The 15,652-nt window shown below is 34.8% G+C and overlaps 1 protein-coding gene across 1 annotated transcript in view; it reads right to left on the bottom strand.

Moving 5' to 3' along the window:
- The window catches only part of LOC148835788 (NALCN channel auxiliary factor 1-like), a 151,692-nt gene that overhangs the window by 122,936 nt on the left and 13,104 nt on the right, over positions 1-15,652 (bottom strand). The window lies entirely within an intron of this gene.

Here is a 15,652-nt window from a genome sequence, read left to right as displayed (position 1 = left end):
GTGGCATGGACGCACACTGTGAGGGGAAATCCAAACGCAAAGCTGAGGGAAACAAGCCTGGGAAGTCCATGAAGAAAGAGACACAGTAAAAAAGCACCTGGGGGAATCCAATGAACAGTCAAGGTGAAGCAAGGGTCCTGAAACTAAGGAAACAAACACAACAAGAGCAAAGAGAACTTGGGAACTCCAGGAGTAGACTGAAAAGTAGCAAACTCATGGCATGACAAAGTTCCTGAGCACTACCAGATCATGGCTTATATAGTTTGAACCACCTGAGGTGGGTGTGGAGAATAATCGCCTCCAGGTGATACAAGACTGCTGTCAAATTAATTACCATAGTAGCCAGCACAGAATGACAGGTGGCTGGCTACTGTGTAGATACTAGCATGCACCACCACTCATCTGTAGCAACAAGCAGGACAGAATGCTTAACAAGTGAACTCCAAGCACCAGACAGAAAAACAACTGTGCACTTAACACAGAAATAATGCAACAGAAAGGGGGCATTAAGAGAACAGGAGGCAAACATAGAAGGAGCTGGAGACTGGCAATGTCCACACAGCCTTCTACACCACTAGGAGAGCAGCTCCAACAGCACTGATAGGCAGGACGATGGGCTCAGGATACCCTGTAGGTGCATCAGGAGTATTTATCTTGGCAAGGTCTTCTACCAGCAGGGTGGCAACTGAGTGATCACCTGGGGGGCAGGGTTCTAAGCAGTTTTGTGGGAAGTGTTGGTCATGGTATCACACAATTCTTGGATTAAAATTACTTAATTAAGCTTAATTAACTTATTACTTAAGCGCTGATGACTAAATGTAGAGCTGTAAGCAGCCAACACAAAGAGTTCTGATCAGAGGATCAGAAAGAAGGTAGGTCCAGGGTGTTCCTCTTCAATGCTAAAATATTCACTAATTTTATACAATAGTGTACTGCATTGGACTGTAATATCCAGAAACTATTTTGTTATGCTACAATTTTATAATGATGCAATAGTCTGTTACTACTGATATTAACTGTGCTAAATATATTTTGTAATGACTTCATAAATGTTTTTCACAAAAAAAGTCAGCTTCAGAAGGAAAAATAAATGCATTAATACAATTATCCAGATTCATGTTATATGGTGACATAGTGCACTGCATACAACTGCCACTCTCCAAAAAAGGTCTTCTTTATATAAGTTAATGTGTAAAGCTACAATGTACAGCAACAGATAATTGCAAAATTTATGTGTTATTTGGAACAGAAAGTCAATATTTATTTATGGCCAGGCAGGTTAAAGCCCATCGCCAGCCTTTTAATTAGGCTGGAGTGCTGACTCCCTTGAACTGCCTTATTGTCTCGCTGGCATGTAGGAGAATGCAGACACATGCTTCATTCTCACTGCATGGGCAGTCAGTCAATCAGCCATTCAGAGTGGCCTCCAGCCACAAAAGTTGACAGCCCACCTTTTCTGAAACATGACAGTAAAGTCTATGGTGGGTTTACTATTCACTGGGTTTGTGTTAGTGTTTATCTCTGAGTTGTTCTGAAAGTTCATGGCTGAATCTTGGCTTAGAATTCACTACCAGACTAAGCCACTTTACATGTGTAGTTGTATTCTAAAATCATCTGAGCCATTGATATTGAACACAACTAATATATTACACTCAACAAAAATATATGGTTAATTGGGATAATTTGTGGCACCTAAATTAATTAAGGGTTTGAAAACAAATGTAATCATGACTTTGACTGTTTTTTCATGTTAATTAACAATTTACTTTTTCTTTTTTACTTTTGCTGTGTGGAATAGTTTGTACAGTATATGTAACTTATATCAATTGCTATTTAAAGGTGTCATGACTAAGCTTTAAAGCAATAAAACATGAAAACTATGCAAAGGTATAAATACCTTTTTACCTTTTCAAGATCATGTAGACTCAAGCATGTTGATCTCAATGTTTGAGATGTTTAAATTCCATTAATCTGAGTCTTAACTATTTCAATATGTGTAATTGGCAACATTTATTTTTAGACACTTTATTACAATTAAATATTTTTTTTCAAAACAATTATACAAATGTCTATGATTTTTAGATAATACTACTAATAATGCATCCAGTATATGAAAAGACATAAAACAACTGAATTATTATTGAGTTCTATTTATTTTATTTTAATATATTATTCCTTCAGCTCTTCAAACCTAGATTTCAAATACAGTATGTTGCTTTTTGACAACAACAGTTACTTAAAATTGTTGGATACAGGCACATTATAGACTTTAAGAAATTCTAGGTACATTAAATACAAAACTACGATGATGATGATGATGATGATGACAATGATTATTAAGAAGAAGAAGAATGAGGCAAAGTGGATGCTCAATAAAATAGCTTGATATGCTAATAATGTAGTTGATCTTAGAGGCTATAGAGGGAAATCTCTATATAAGCTCATAATTATGTCCTGTGTTTAAGTACCACTGTTAACAAAAATCTGTTCAGTTTGAATTTTGAGTATTAGTCTGGAATGTAATAGACTGTATCACATGTATATAGCACTTTCAGCAACTCATCTGGTGACGGTTATAATATAATTAATATTTGTGATCTATAGTTCCAAAAGTTAGTATTGAATGGTGTTCACATGTTGTTTTTTAGAATTTATTGAATTTAATGGCATGGATGTGTTTTAAAGTGAAAAAGTCAGTGGATAATCTAAGCAGATATACTGTATGCTATCCATATTTGCACAAAAGTATGAAATTGCTGTCTTAGTTAATCAACTCATGCCTCTTATTATACCTCCTATCACCTAACCTACACAGCCTACACACCCAGAGTTCCTTTAACTGTCCAAGGTGCCATGCATCCCCGATAGTTTTAGTATCAAAAGAAGCCACTTTATCACATACAAATACACACCCAACAGTATACATTATATACATACTATACTTTGTTCCCTGCCCATTTCAAAATCAACCAAAGGGCATCAAAATTATCCTTAAAGACTTGGGTCACCCCTGCCCACAGTAGTAAGCAATACTCATTTTGTGATGTCTCCATTCATTCATATTCAGGAAATCTTTCGTCTGGCCTGGGTGGGGGTGAACAATCTTTGGGCCTGGGGACCCTTTATGTCACCATGAGTTTAGTTGCTTTGTTCTGAATTGCAGAACTTGATGCTGCACATACCTGGAAATGTCATCGATTTTGTGATGTAAATTGGAGGTCTTACAAATTACTGTGTACATTTTACTTTTATTGCGGTTTGAAATGCACTCAATCAATGCTGATTCTTTCTAACCCCGAAATATGAAGTCGCAGTTCCCCTTTAAGTGCTATAGAAATCTGTAAAGCCAAAATAAATAAATAATTTGGTTAATTGATTGATTGATTGACTCCCACTCTGCCCAACATACATGCTGTGGCATTACGCGGGGGTGTGTTCAGTGTGAAGGGGAGCACTGGACAAAGGGCAACATATTACCTTAGCAACCACAGCTGTCCTGGCTAATTAGGGATGAGCTGCAGCTCTGAGGCCCTTTAAGACACACCGAACACCTCCCCAGAGGGACAAGCAGAACCCCACAAGGGGAGAGCCTTCCAGCGCCAGTCCCGGGGGGGATAGTGACAAGAGTGTAAGGCCGTCGTTTTTCTTCTTTTATTTTCTTTTCCTGTGCCACCATGCATCTCCCACCAGGACAGATTGAGTTCTCTTTGTTTTTGGCCTTGCGCTCCTTTTCTTCCAGAATGGACGCCGCTGTGCCAAGCGGAGCATTCTTCTTTTTCCTTTTGGTTTTACCCTTTCTCGGTTTTCTCTAACCTCACACTGGTGCCTCCTCAGACTGGGCCTCAACAACTTTCAATGCCTATTAGTGCCTAAGATGTCATTCAATTAATTTACTTGGGAGATGTAGTTTCTGCATTGTAGCAAACAACTGATATTTAGACACTACTGCATCTTACATATTGTGTTTGAATGTTGCTGAGAAAAGCTTTGTACTGCTACTTCTACTCAATAAACACTTAAAACACTGGTATGAAAAATTAATCTCTCTATGATTAATTAAACATTTTTGGTATATTATTTAACATTGTATGTATTTAACAGTTTATGGTTTCTGATGCTGTAACCGTTTAAATAAACATCTACATCTCTTATTTGCAAATTAGCCCTCAGATTTACAGTACAGTAGCAGCAAATGGATACATGACACTTTATGGCTTCTGTGTGAGCATTTCCATCTTTAAGCAGGAAATCTAACTCTCAATCATAGTACACGAAGTACATGAAGTCAGTGCTAGAATGTCAAGCACAGAGTATCCAAAAATAAAGCATTTTTCGATGGTGTAGATGTCATTTGTAATGGATAAAATCCTGTAACTATAAATGATATTAGGTATTTTACAATGTAAACATCTTAAAATGTAAACAGAACTTATGGAATAGAAAAATAAAGTTGAATGATATGCTCCAATGTCTTCTACACATTATAAAATCTAATCTACTTTAAAATGCATTTGTGATTGGTACAGAACTACAATTGTTACATATTCAGCAACAGAAACTAGCTGGGAACTAAAACCCATTATCATTCTGCGGCATCTCAGTATTACTGTGCACTAAAGGAAATGTTTTCACAAAAAACACCAAGGAAAGAAAATGACTCTGGAAAAAAACAGCATCTGGGCTGTGGGAGGAAATAGTCACAGCTAAAACATCGGATGTGTGATTTTATAGCCAAGAATTTTTCAGCATGTTCTGATTTGAAGTGAGAAAGTGGTGAGGTAACTGCCTCCCATTACACAGATTGGACATGATTCAGCACACTTACAGATATAATATATGTATATAAACATGTAAGCTGGAAGAGTTTGCCCTAGAAATGCAGAAGGAAAGCAGCTGATACAATCCAATCCAAAAGTGCCTGGCATGGGAAGTCAGCTACTTCCCTCATTGAGGAGACCCTTATCCACTCGTAGGTCAGAATCAAAATCAGAATCAACATTGTCCACACACTATAAAAATGACAATAAAAATATCTGACTGATACCGAAAGCATTTCTTAATGAAAAAAAATGCTCATGCAAAAATCTGAAGCTTTACATAGCCCTATAATCTTTGCTTTAGATTTTCAAATACATTTATAATCAAAGTATTTTTATATTTTATTTTTATACACTATATTAGTGTATATTCAAGTATAATACATTATAATAGTACCATAAGAGAAATATAATTGAGTATAATATCCAAATTCTGTTCAGACTATTTTAATTTCTTTAAAATGCTAGCCCAGAATACAAACATCATTTTTTATTGTGCCATGTGGTTTATAGTTATTAACACACTGTGGAGTGGTTCATTAGTATTCTGTCTGTGTTACATGTTAAATACAATAGTCAGATCACATGAAACAGTTAAACCAATCTTTTATGTTTTGCTATAAAGAAAACAACACTCAAAAAAATGCAGAGTGAAATGCAAGAGCAGATCCAATATAATTAAGTTCAGTGTGAGGTAGCGAGAGGTGCATTTGTTTCAAAGACACCAATTTAAGGAGAGAGCCAGAGTAAAAACTAGGCACACCTGGTCTAATTAAATGATTGGCACCCTGAGGGAGTGAGATTCCACAGAGGGGAAAGGAGCAGTCATGATAAGCTCCGAATACAATTGTCCACTCCCTTGAGTGGAGTTGGCTACTCTGAATCCAGGCCCTAGGGAGAAGGAAGAAGAGTAAGAGCTTTGAAGTGAGTGTAGGGAGTATACTGTAGATAACACAGGTGAAGTCCTGTGTATTCCTGTGCTTTAACATTAGATGTGTGGTCTCAGAGTAAGAGATTTGGGATATCAACAAACCAGCTGCTACTGTCCCAGGGGATCACGTGGCTCTTAATGAAATCAGAAAACAGTGTCTGAACACTATCTGCTGTTCTAGATATGAAGCACAATGTTTACAAGGAAAGTACCAGTTGACTTGGCAGGACAGTCAATTGGGAAGAATATTCAAGAGGCTAAAAATGAAAGATTAGTACTTTTTAAAGGGGAGAGAAAAGTGGTGGTTAAAATCTTATGTTGCTTTGAATGTACCAGTGTCTCCTTTTGTATAAGAGTGACAATTCAATGAATATAAAAGTCTGGAGGGCATTGAGAAGAATACCCCTTTACCTGTCAAATTAAGTTACTGAAACTGAAGAGGAACTACAGTATAGTGATCTTGTGTCTGGGAATCCAGACTGGAGAATTTAACAAACAGAGTTTCCTGAAAGGGGTCAACCAGATCATCTAGGTCTGCAGATAACGATCATGACAAAATTTAAGGTGACATGCTGATTAATACTGCGATTGGTGGTTAATGTTGGCATCATCACATTCAGCATTTTTATATTGAATACTTTCTAGCACTTAGAAAACTCTATTGTAAATTACTAGTACTTAGAAAAATCTTTTCACAGAGATGTAGAAAACATGATTTTGTACAATGCCCTAAAATTTTAAGTTCAAGTTTATTGTCATTTGTACCTGAGTACAATGAAATTCTTCCTTGTGTGTTTTCCTCACATGACAAATGTCATAAAAGATGACAAAATATGATATAACACTGGCAAGAAAATGATAAATGACACAACAACTCATGGAGACAGGAACAGAGTAGCAGCTATAATTCTAACCAGCATTTAGATGGCAGCTTTCTGTAAGATTCACAGTAGCAGTATTTTGAATTCAGTGCAAAATAGGAGTTTAGGAGTCTTAGGACTAGGAGGCCTAGAGGTCCAACCTCTTAGGGTCGGATTGTTGGTGATGTACTGTAAATGCTCAGGAACTTGAAGCTGCTGAACATCTCCACAGCAGTCCTATATACAGTATGTAGAAAGGAGCATGGCCTCCTTCAAGCTTCCTAAAGTCAACAATCAGCTCCTTAGCTTTGCTGATGCTGAGGGAGAGGTTGTTGTCCTGGCACTATATCACCAGGGCCTTAACCTCTTTCTTGTACTCCGTTTCATTACTATTTGTGATCAGACCTACAACGGTGGTGTTGTCAGTAAACTTAAAGACGAAGTTGGAGCTGTGTCTAGCCACACAATAGTGGGTGAAGAGGGAGTAGAGCAGGGGACTGATCACACAGCCCTGGGGGCCTCCTGTGTTGAGGATCAGAGTTGGAGGAGATGTTGTTTCCTATTCTTACAGGTAGCATTTAGAAGTTCTAAAAGTTAGACATTCTGTGTTCTGAAGTAAATGTTAAGGGTATTACAAGTGAAAGATATTGGTGGAGTGTTAGCTTTGTAAATATGGGCCTGTTACAAGTGTGAAGGTTGGTTGCTTAGAGGTGCTGCCAAGAGATTGAAGAGTGTGGCTGTTCCTCTGCGTATTATCACTGTACAATATGCTATTGCATTCCATAAAACTTCCAGTGGCAGCAGTATGAACAAGTGGTTAGAACTCTGGACTGGAAAGTTGCAAGTTCAAATCCTCTGTGAGATGCTTTTAAATGCACATACAATGTACCTTGCTTAAATAACTCCAAAGCCCTCCTGTAATCATTGCAAATGAAAAACTGTTCACAATGATCTTATCTTGTTACATAAAATGCAATAAAAGATTATAAGTTATGAAACCTGTATGAACAAATGCATAATAACATTCATCCATTGTTTAACTTCTTCCAATTTAGGTTACACGGGAGCCAGAGTCTATCCCATCAAGCAATAGGCACCAGAAGAAATCCACACAAACATGGAAAAATATATAGCACCCCAAGTCCAGAATTGAACCCAGCACTCCAGCAGTGCATTGCTGCAATTATAACCACTGTGCCACCATGCCACCTCCACACACCATCTTGTTGTAAACAAAATGATACTATCACTGTTATGTGCCGCTTACTTTTACAGAGTTTACAGACACAAAATCTGCAAAAGTTCCATCTTGAATTGACTTGTAATGTCATCATTCTTTAAGTCAGAGCTCCAAACACAGAAATTCCATATCAAGTTTATTTTTATGTTTTGCTGGTAATATGAAAGAATCATTAAAAAGAAGACAAAATGAAAACAATGTATTTATTTTAGAATTACACCTACAATTAGTAGCAACAGCACTCTGTTGTTGACAGTGCTCTGACTGTCATATTCCACGAGCTTGTCAATATATTTGCTCATATTCTCAGACATTCAAGAAACTGTAAATGGAAATATTGTGCTGCCCAGGCAAATGAAAGGTTTGTTTAAATTACTGATAAAATTTGATGTTGAAGAAAGACCTGCCTGGACATGAGAGCCAATTGCACCTTTGAGACACAGTCTTGTGAAAAGACTCTTTACATAAATATAATTGCTGTAGACATTCTTTACACATAATATAATTAGAAATAGTACTCTGCTTTAATGCAGCTTCTGTTTTATATCCTTTCTGTTGGAGCTCTTCTAATTCAGCCCATATTCCAAATTAATTAAAAAATGAAAAACTGTGGAATATATTTTATAGAATTATTTCGAAAAAAAGTTAGATTTTTTCAGCTCTGTATGCTTTTACATCAACCAACACTAATTGTTTCTGCATCTGTAAGGCAAATTAGTATGAATTATTAAGATAACCAACTAAGTGCAGTCCAGTTAATAAAAAAGCCTAATTTAAATTTTAAATAACTCTAATCACCCACATTGCTAAGTGAGACTTACATAGATCACTTCACACAAGGCTATACAGTAATATAGACTGAGCACTATGGTCCAGATATCACAGCTTCCAGTTTGGTACTGCTGTTAATGAACTGTGACTTCCATTCTCCACATATGATACATACAGTATGCTGAGTTCCTTGGCTTCAGTTTTGCAAGATGTGTTCAACTTTATGGATCCTTTAAACTTGGAGTAATAAACACGTTCACTCAATAGCAACAGTGCTCTAGTCGCTATGGGATTTGAGAAAGTGCATGGTACTGATCTGTCCTTTGATAATACAATCTCTCCTATGCTATGATATGCTCATAGCAGTGCTCACAGTGCATAACATTAAATATCAGTGAATTGCCAACAGATTTCAAACTGGGGTTATTAAAAATAATCCAAAATTCCAAATTTAGCAAAAACATGGACGAGTTTAAAATGATTAGATGAACACCTGGCAATATTTATATTTGAAAATAAATACATCAGGAGGGGGAAAGCTAAGCATATCAATCCCTTATATCAGATTTCTTTATAAGTAGGAATATTTCTTATCTTACAGTTTTCAAAAATTCCTAATGAACTAATAGATATCATATTTCTGTTGTGAAACAAATACTGTATGTCACCAAAGAGATTTCAAGGTGCAAAATGATATTTTAATATTTCTGTCAATCTGATTGTACTTAACATTTACTTGTGGTTGGTCTCTGTTCAGCAGAAATCACAGATTGAGTCCTGTTACTGAAACATGTCACTGACAACAATGTGAACATCTAAACAATGAGTATATATTTTGTTTTTTGCCTTTTCCACATAAATTGAACTATTACTGAAGAATTATATGACGTGATCTATTTAAAATAAAAATATCCAAATATAATCACAAAGAAAAGTAAGGTTTGGGCACAACATGAAAGTTATTACATTTTACAAATTAATCTGTGCCCTAGTGGGGAGAAGAGATTTCTGAATAGTGATGTCCATAAATATCTAACTCTATGTTTAGTAAATTTATTATTGTAGCTTTTATACTTTTTGTTAATTCTGTGCTTTATTGTGCTTTTAATTATAGTAATACACATTCTAATATACATTGTTGCTTTTTGTTTAGTAATGAAAAATTAATCATTTCGGCTATATTTGAACGCAGGACTCCACAGCCAACAGGTTTAAGAGAATTTGGAATTTCCACCTACCCCATCCCCTTGTGTCCATAAGTTAAATATTCAGCTTGGTGCCATCACATCAGAAAAGATAATATAGCACAGGAGAATGTTCTGTGCATTGTTTGTAGCAACTATAGTTTGGAGGCCAACAATGTAAGAAAATGTTCAAAATCAATTAAACAGAAAATTGTGTGCCTTCACTTTTAAAATATGTATTTATAAACCTAATGATGAAAAAAGACTATTGTGATGCAAAGCTATATGTTTCAATTAATACAGGGTTGTTGCCATTTTACTACAGCACATCATTTCTAGTTTACTTTTATTAAAAAAAGGTTGTAGCAGTTAATAATTTTTAGTGTACAAAGTGGAACTTCATGCTGTTTTCCTAATCCTGCTTTATACTGTAATCCATTTTCAGCAGGCCACAGATATATACAGTATTATAAATAAGTGAAACTGAATAGTATCAACAACAGAAAAAATATCCACATTGTTACTAATGTCAGATAATATGTATAACATAATTTAATAAAGGTGGAGTTTGAAGAATTTCCTAAAGTGAAACATTGTATCTGGTGTATAGTTTCTGGTGTAATAGAAAGAGATCAGAACCTTCCACTTCTTTCAATGCTTATGTATCACTAAGTTTCTTAAACAGTTTTACTAAAATGTTAAAAATGTTACAGATTCTTCACTTATTTATTCCTGTTGTGTATTTTAAGTATGGATGTACTAATTATAATTAATATAAATTGTCAATCATATTATAAATAGTTTATTATTACATGCCTCACAGTAAGTCTCTATTTAAAAGGTTTTATTGAAGCCTTTCCACTAAAGTGATTTAAATACAAGTAATTTAATTGCAGTTTCAATTATGGTATACAGTATTGCTTGAAAGAATGGAAACAGGTCCTTCAGCCATCAAAGGCCATTCTTGTGCATTGGAAATAATTGATGGTAACACATTTCTTATAGATCCTAAATCAGGGTTTTCCTGATCATGGTTCTGGATATCCCCAAATCAGCAGGTTTAATAGGTCATCATTAAATTACCAATATTTGGTAATTGGAACTTGGAACAATTTCATTGTGGTCCTGGATAGCCTGTGAGTTTGCAGGTTTTCATTCCAGTTCAGATTCTAATTGGACCAATTGAACCACTTCTCCCAACTCTTCTGCCTTACAAAAGACCCAGACACCAACAAACACAGCAGCTCTCCAGGATCATGACTGGATAGCCCTTGGGTAAAGACATTTACTGTATGTACTGTACATTAAACCAGGCACATTAGTGACTAAAATCAACCTTATCACACTTACAAATGTACTACTCATAGTGGCTTTTATCTGGGTAGAAGTAATTAGTAAAACTATTAAGTACTTGATTTGTAATTTGCCTGTCTTAAGACATGTAACGTTTTGATTCACTTTGGATTGGTCTTATTGGACAGTTTCCATACTTTTTTACTCAGAGTGTTTAAAGGTTAGAATAGTTTGCCAAAAAAATGCTTTAATGGGCTCATATTAGCTGCATCCTGTTACCATTCTCAATTCTGATCCAATTCCAGTGTTCGTTAATTACATTATAACATACTGTTCACATTCTATTTAAAATTAAAACCATTCTAATTACCAGCAACCTTGTCAAGAAGATTATGAGATCAAATGGAAGAATAAGACCAAATAAGACCCTTCCATATCCATAACGAGCTGCTTCCAAATTACCTTCATTATAGAATGCTTTATAAATCTTCTAATTGTCATTCTGATTTATACAAGTCATGATCATTATGGTTGCATTTATCTGCCCTCATTTATTCACTGCAAAATGCACGTGAATCACAAATAAACTGCAAATAAACATCAGAGTATTTAAACACAATCATTTACTGTACATACTGAAACAGGTCAAGGGTAACTGCGAAAAGGGTAGAGCAGCACAAAACAATAAAAAGGTTACAAATGAAAGTGGCTACTCGGTCCATGTACTGTAGTTCAGGTGGTTGCTCATAGATCTTGAAGGAAGTATTGGTTTTGACAGTAAGGCTAGGTAACAAGTATAAGACTATCAAAAGCCTTTGTGTTAAAGAGTGACTCCTGCTCTCGGTTTAAAATTCACTGTCCCTTTGGTTCCACTTGTATCATCTGTTTGCATGTCACCATTGGTTCGAAAAAAGTCTAGACTTTGTCAGCGGCTTTGAGGATTATGAATTCTTGAATCAGGAATCTTGTCAAGACTAAAAAGATTCAGTTTTTTTACCGCGACTGTCAGAGTAGGACATTCCATTAATACACATACATACAAACCCAGAAATACACGATTTATACTGGATTCAATATGATCTCTTAACAGCTTATCTAACTGTACTCCCTGAGAACAATCATACTTGCAATGCAGCAGATAAATTGATTGTCCATACTATAATCAACCATCATTTGCATTTATATTACAACTATTCTCTTTTTGAGAATGACAATACAGTGTCAGATGTTTAAAGAAAAATCCTTCAGGTATCAGATCATAAATTCTTCTTTAAAAAATCTCCTTTTGTTGGTCCCAGTAGTGACCTAATGAGAAAAGCTAGAACAATGGTTTAGTCTCCTTATAATTAATTTGATTTACTCATGTTCTGTAAATACATAATCAGGACATTGGAAATAGATTCTTTATTTTCATTGTACTGTATAACAAATGAAACACTAACATTTTAACTAAACAGACAACACTGGGTTTAGTAAAGGTCAACAGCATTAAAAACAATCTAATCTTAATTATCTATATATAATAAAAATAAATAAAATAAAAATATAATATGATCATAAAATCCAAAGAGGTTCTTCAGGAATATGACTATCTATCAGGCACAATTTTAAATATTTGATAAAGGGCTAAATGTATTCATATTATTTTATTATTACTATGTATTGTGTACTACAATCTAAACAAGAGTCTGTTGTGTATTCATAAAAAAAATGATCAACCATAAATATATCTGTATCATAATTTGAGGCAACAATATTATGAATTATATAAGAAAGTACTTTAAGAAAATGACAGCCATTCTATAACTATCATTTTATCCAAATATGACAGACTCTACATGATGCCAAATAAAGCATGTCAAATATATAGACACACAATGAGGAAACAGTATGTTCTATTCAATCTCTTGGCAGCTGAATACATGGTATGAGTGTCTGAAATCTAAAGTAGTGATTGATCCTTTTAGAAAAATAAACATTTAAGAATGCTCTGTTTTGATGCAAAACACCATGATGCAAAGAAATTTTGTAACCTGCTACATTTTTATGAATCTCTGAGAAAATTTAAATGGAAAACAATGTTCTTTTGGACCTAACAATAGATTATTGTGGTGCCTGAATCATTCATATTCATTGTCCATTAGATGATTAGTCTTTTAATTCACTGAGCCCCCCATGTCTTTCATAACATCCCTGAGTTGTTGACATGTCATCCTCAAACGTGATACGCTTCCATCCCAGTTTTCTCATATGTCCAGTGCCTATTAGAACAAAACTTAGAGTGAGCTACTTCAGCTGCACACCTTCACTTTTACAATCTCTATTGGATATTGTTAAAGCATTCTTTTACACTGAAACAGGGCTAACAGATAGTAATGGTGACGAATACTAAACTTAACTGGATGTGCAGTGCTCCATGTGCTCTGAAGAGGAAAATATAGAAGTGTAGCACTATGCCTTACATCAAAAAGATCATTTAAGCAAAGGAAATAGGCTAGATGAATCATGTGTCTCAGAATCAGTATTTGAAATACAAGGCATAACGCTTGACGTACAGTACAGACAACCAATATCAGATATCAATTATAATGAAATATAATTAAATGTTATTAACATAGAAGAGACAGAAGTGTTACATATGCTAGATGCACTTTTTAACAAATCTCCAGGGCCTCATAGTATTATACCAATTATACTTAAGGAAATACAAAATGTTATAAGAGTACATAAGCAAAATAACAAAACTTTTCCAACAGTTACAAGGGTTACTGTATATTGACTGGAAAAATTCTAAAGTACCACCCAGCCACAGAAATAATTACAATTGCAAGCCAATTACTGTAATTATAGACCAATAATGTATGTCTTTTGTATATTACATGTAAAGTATTGTAAATTATAACTAATCAAAGTAGAGGATTATCAATATTGTAATATGAGTATTCAGAACAGTAAACATACTGTAGATTACAGGTCTTGCTTTAGTAACTTTTAAAGTTCTTTAAACAAGCAACAGCAGTAATGGAAACAACACATGATATAGAATACTTCAGATTTCCAGTAGATTTTCATAAAGTTCATCAAGAAAGATCTCAAAATCCAGATTATAGTCATTCAAGAAAAGCCATGTAATTGGATTAAGAACTGTTTTATGGATAAAACACAAAGTACAGATAATAAAATAATAATAATAATAATAAGTGTTATGTAATTAGCGGAGTACCTCAGGAATTTGTGTTATGACTACTGATCTTCCTGATGTACTGTATATCAATTATCTGCTTTCTGGTATACTGTAGTTAGTAAAATAAACCATTCCAACGAAGAGCAAACAGATTCTATAGATTTTTAGGTTCATATGAATGTAATGTACTGACAGGCTAAACAACTGAATTTTTTAAGTTTTAAACAGGGAACACTACAAGGGGGATTGATTAAAGTACTTAAAACTGTCAAAGGCACTGATATTGTTAAATCAATGGACTTCTTTAGAATAGAGAAACATAAATCATAGGACAAAAATGGAATGTCAAGAGAAAACATTTAAAACTGACAACAGGAGGTATCTTGCTGCACCAAGTTACTAAGAACAATTGTCCAAATTTGCTAATAACAATATGTTTATCTTTGTTTTGGAAAGACAATTAATGTATGTGTGTGGATATACTTTTTGAGTACTGTCTGGGCTGGTGAGGTAGATTTTAGTCACAGTAACCTTTGTTGTATTCTTATGGATATGCTCCAAGGGTCATGAGAGAAGCCTGAAACAGCAAAACATTATTGATTTTGAAATGGAGATTAAAGACAAGGTGGATGACTATAACCTTTTTACTATACAGCAGAAGACTAAAAACATACCACCATACCAGCTCCAGAAAGAACAAAGTGCTATAGTATTTCTACTACTGACATCAGGGCATAAAATGATGATTACGGTACAGTAAGTGTTCTCAGATATACAGTAAGTAATACTCAAAAGGTACATCCCAGTCACCTACGAGATTTTGATGCCTAACAGGTAGAAATCAGAGATGTTCACATTAATATATTCATAATTGTTAGTGAAGGCATCATTTTTACAAACCTCAAATCATATTGACAAGGAAGGTTAAATAAGCCAGAGTTGGCAGAGATTCCATTTAAATGCAACCAAGCAACTAGTTTATAAAACCTGTTACTGTACATCTAGGAACAATAGAGTATCCCGTTTTTTTAAACTTTTTATCTAAATTTGATATCTACCATAGGTTTTGTATTGAGGAACTGGTAGAAAATGATGATCTTAGTCCCATCCTGGCACTCATGAAAAAGAAAACAGAGAGGCTTAAAAATATATTGAGAACCCTAGTAAACTGAGTTTATAAGGAGGGTGCTCCTTCCACAGAACCCAGAACTCTGCATTACTCACCTGAAACATTCTTCTACATATAAAGAAAAAAGGAGGAGACAAGACTAAGAGAAAAGAGGGAAAGAAAAAGGAGGAAATGTGGATGCCAAGCCCACAGCCCGAGAGAAGAACAAGCTAGGTCTCCACAGAATATTCCACAGAGGGTCTA

Source organism: Atractosteus spatula, chromosome 4 (genome assembly GCF_055471065.1).
Source record: "Atractosteus spatula isolate fAtrSpa1 chromosome 4, fAtrSpa1.hap1, whole genome shotgun sequence".
In the NCBI taxonomy this organism is placed as follows: domain Eukaryota; kingdom Metazoa; phylum Chordata; class Actinopteri; order Semionotiformes; family Lepisosteidae; genus Atractosteus; species Atractosteus spatula.
This window is presented reverse-complemented; position numbering and strand designations above follow the sequence as displayed.